This window comes from Glycine max, chromosome 12 (assembly GCF_000004515.6).
Source record: "Glycine max cultivar Williams 82 chromosome 12, Glycine_max_v4.0, whole genome shotgun sequence".
Lineage (NCBI taxonomy): Eukaryota > Viridiplantae > Streptophyta > Magnoliopsida > Fabales > Fabaceae > Glycine > Glycine max.
In genome coordinates this window covers 7,206,034-7,210,780 of record NC_038248.2, presented here as the reverse complement: position 1 = coordinate 7,210,780, position 4,747 = coordinate 7,206,034, and positions in this window count along the sequence as shown.

Sequence of the window (4,747 nt, the reverse complement as noted above, 5' to 3'; positions counted from 1 at the left end):
TTGAAGATCTTAGAAGAATTCTCAATAGATTTGCAAGTGTTTGGCCAATAGTTGTTTATAGAGCATTTGACAATTAGTTCTTTTAGAATATCTCTCTTTTACTTTTCAAAGTCCGACACACATATATATAGGCCCATTGTGCCTTTTCAAAATGGTTTGAAGAGATGTGTTTTTTTAAAAAGTTTTTCTGAAGTTTTCTTACTAGTAATCAATTACAGGATTCTGGTAATCAATTACACAATTATATTTCTGAAGAGTAATGACTTTTCAAAGGTTTTTTTGAATTTTTTCCACTGGTAATCGATTATAGGATTCTGGTAATCGATTACACAGATAAAATTCAAACAATTTTGTGTCATTAGTTAAAAATATCTTCATAAACTCTCTGGTAATCGATTACACAGTCTGATAATCGATTACGAGTTCAAAAATATCTTTTTGAACTGATTTAGCCTTTGATAAAAGAATGTTTGATACTAAAGATGTTGAGGCCAAACTAAAGCAATCAAATTGAGATTCTTTAAACAAATATACTAAGTTCTTATCTTAGATTTACTTGATCTTGTTCTTTTGACTTGATTCAATCCATGCTCATCAAGTAACTTTTTTGGCATCATCAAAACCTGCATGATATTCATTCATATTCTCTCCCTTTTTGATGATGACAATCATCTTTAGGTAATACTTTAACATAATCAAAACCTGCATGATATACATTTACATAGAATATTTAAATAACCAAGTCTAGTAATAATACATCACTACTAGATAATAACTTGTAGAGGTTATAGTATTGGTAGATCATTCTCATCAAGGGTTTGTTGTTATTAGAGAACAAAGGTTTGATATTATTAAAGATGTGAATTTTATTTTTGAGAATAACACACTAAGTGAAGGTATGTTGAATGCTAAATAGAGAAAAAAACAATAAAAAATGACTTATATTTTTGTCTAATTTTTTTAACTTGCTAACTCGTTGACTCGATGATAAACTTGAGAGTCTATCAAGTTTACTTAAATTTTATAGAGTTTGTCCGGAATCTACTAAAAAAAAGTTTACTCAAGAGTCAACTCGCAGAGGACAAGTGGACTCGTAAACTCGTAAAAGTTAACGAGTTAACTTGAGAGTTTAATAACCATGATCACCCTTATAAATTTAAATTTAATTTTGTATATCTTATTTGACCAAATTGGTAGGACGATACACTGCATAGAATAAATACACACAATACTCCATTATCACACCTAGGCTATACATTATATGGTTTGTTGAGGTTTCTTGAATCTCTAATTATTATAATTTCTTAGAGTTGTTCTCAAGTGTGGACCTCGCTACTATTCAATTATAAATTGTTGTGTTTTATAATAATTATTTTATGAATTATAAAAATAAATTTTAATTAGTTAACCGTGTTAAAACTTTTAGACTAAAAAGTGTATGCCTATTAGAGTTATATTCATTTGAATGCTCATGATATGAAAATTTTACTTAAGAACTTCTCTTGCAAATGATATATTTTTCTATATATGAAAATTAAGAATAATTTTACAAAACTTCAAGAGTTTTGGTCTATTTACTTGTTTTTATATTTAGTTAATATATATTTATTATAATTACACAAATGAGACATTGTTTTTACTCAACTTTTTGTTTTCAATTTTTTCCGGATATTTTCAATAAAAATAGCATGAAAAAAATTATTATATATTTTTATAATGATACTAAAAACATATCAATTAAAAATAAAAAATAAGTCAAACTAGCTCTTCTGTTTTTTCAATTCCTTCTAAAAAAGAATATATGCTATATTGAACATATATGTATATCATTGGAAATTTGGAATAGACACTTAATTTACTTATAATCATGATATAACCTTAAAATTTGAATTAAGAGTTATTTGTTCACAATAAGTAGCATTTTTGTTTAGTCCATTCGTCATGTTTCACTTGCTCAACCCGACAAAACATAGTCACTCCAATTCACAGCCACACGCATCCAAGTTCACACAAAGCTATCGATGATAAATAGGTTTAATACTATTTGTTGATTGATATATAGATCTATCCGAACCTTTAAAGTCGGAGAATTTCATAATGAATACCGAGACTCAGTATGATTTAATACTATTTGTGCAAGACAAGTCTTGGGTGGCTGTATGTATAGTTACAATCTTTCATTTATTTTCTTTAGGTGATTTAATTAATGTTGTATTATATTTTCTTTTATCTCAATGAGTTTGACTGTTCTTTTGTGATTCTACAATACCAAGATTTTCACAATATAATTTTTCATATATATATATATATATATATATATATATATATATATATATTTCCACCTCTTTCTCTTAGAGAAATTATTATATAAATTGAGATCATATGATTTTGATCAATTCTCATGTGACATTATTTTTTTTGTAAATTAAAAAAATGCAATCATGTATTATGTAAATATTGATCGAGATTGTGTGATTCTAAATCATACAATAATTTTTTTCTTACAAAAATAAAAAATTGATTGAATGTAAGAATGTGACTTTCTTGAAAATAAAATACCTAAAAATATATTTTCATTATCTTTTAATAAATATGTGAATAAATATTTCCATCATAATATTCTTGAAAATGATTAAAAAATAGCATTGGAATAACCATTCTTTTATTTATTCCGAGAAAAGAAAAGAATGATTCAAACAAAAAATTTCTCTAAAGGTGTACTTATATATGGGTATGACTTTAGGGTTAACTTTAACTAGCTCAACCAAGATAGTTTTAATTCTACTAATTAATTTGTACAATCACACTGGAATTGGTACATTAAATTGATCAAAACTCTTGATAATCATTACTTACTTGAAGAAGGTAGCTATATATATCTTTCAACATTTTTTAGTCCAGGCAACGCACTAATATTTGGTCCCTTCTTTCCCTCCATCAGCTCCACCAAGACGCATTTTCCTTTAATTGCGGACAACTATTTTGAATAATCCAACAATAGCTTACACATTTGCACCTTACTAATACTACTAACACTTATGGGATCGAAGTTTAAACAAAAAAAAAACATTTTTTTCCTGTGGGGAAGCTTCCTCTTGGACATATATTTCTAGAAATATATACATGTGTGCAATTCAAATATTTGGAATTCAATATTTTCGGCTCAACAAGATAGCTAGCTAGGAACCATGAGAATGGAGATTTATGCATACGAATGTTAATCATGTACTTCGTGACTCTTTGAAGGACATCCGGAGAAGAAAATAATTATGCGTGTGGACTGAGTTACATTTCTACAGAGGGTTATATGTAAGTGGTGCTACCTAGAGATGCATAATCTAATGAGAACTTTTCCATAAAGATATTAATCTATCCTTTTAGGATTATATCCTTTTATTATATTAGTCTGGTATTGTAAAAGAAATGCTTAATGAGAAAAGGGTTATTTAATGTAATTGTAAAATTTTAAACAGTCGGTAATCTAATCATAACACATCATTTGATAAATTTATTAACTTTTAAAATAATTATCTTAAAATAATTAAAACAATGAAATGTGATTGAATATCTGTTGTTAGTGTATAGACATTAAACTCATACTTAGAGCATCTTCAATAGATGTTGTTCTTACAACCTGATCTTCTATATAAGATCTGATCTTGCCAAGATTTGTTGTTGGAGTAAGAAAGTTGATCTCTACCGTGGAGATATGTTTTTCTACAAGAATAAGCAAGGTCTGCACGTATTTAAAAAAAATGATATTTTAATATCTCTATATAAAAAGTGTAAATAAATATTAGAAGATAAGTATATTGTGAGATCTATAAAAAGTGATTTAAAATTATAAAGTTTGATATTTTATTTGAGTAAAAAATTAAAGAAATCTGTAGAGTAGAGTAATATGACATTGCGAGATTCACCTAAAAGTTAACTAAGACTACAAAATTTAATCTTTTGTTTGAGATGTTCTTAATTATGTTTTTAGTTTATGAAATTTAAGGTGAATTCAACTTTGACCTATCAAATTTTTAAAAAGATCATTTTAGTCCTTTAAAAAAATATGATTTAGTTCCGAAAATTTACTATTTAAGAACTAAAAATCATTTTTAAAAAAATTTAGTTCCTCAAATTTAGTTTTTAGGCGCTAAAAATTAATTTTTTCAAATTTGAGATACTAAAATGATTTTATTTTAATTTGAGGGGGCTAAAATTGAATTTATCCCAAATTTCAAGGACCGAAAACATTATTAAGATTAAAATAAATTCTTAAGAAAATGAAGCTTAGAATTTATATTTTATGCATTGTGAATGTAAATTTTTTATATTTTCAATTAATCAGAAATTATGATTCATATGACTTTTAAGCATTATTATAAATAACCAAACCTATGAAAATACATTGTATAATGGTGGATTGGTAAGAGAAAGCTGTCCAGCTAATTATTTATGCCTTTGGTCGTTATGTAAGATAAAGGGAATAAGTGCCAGCGTAGAGCATACAACATGCTTAATACACTAATTAGGGGCAATCCGACGTATATTTAAATTAAGCGTAATATTAGAGAAACATAAAAAAAAAACCCATGAATTAAGCCATAGTTAAAAATACAAGTAACATTTGACATTAACCAATATTTGTAATCTGCAAAATAATTACCTGCGGTTTTTTATTCCTAGCAATTTTCTGGGGTTTCCAAACAGCAGTTAAACTATTTCGGATTTTTGAATCACAGTTAATTGCCTATGA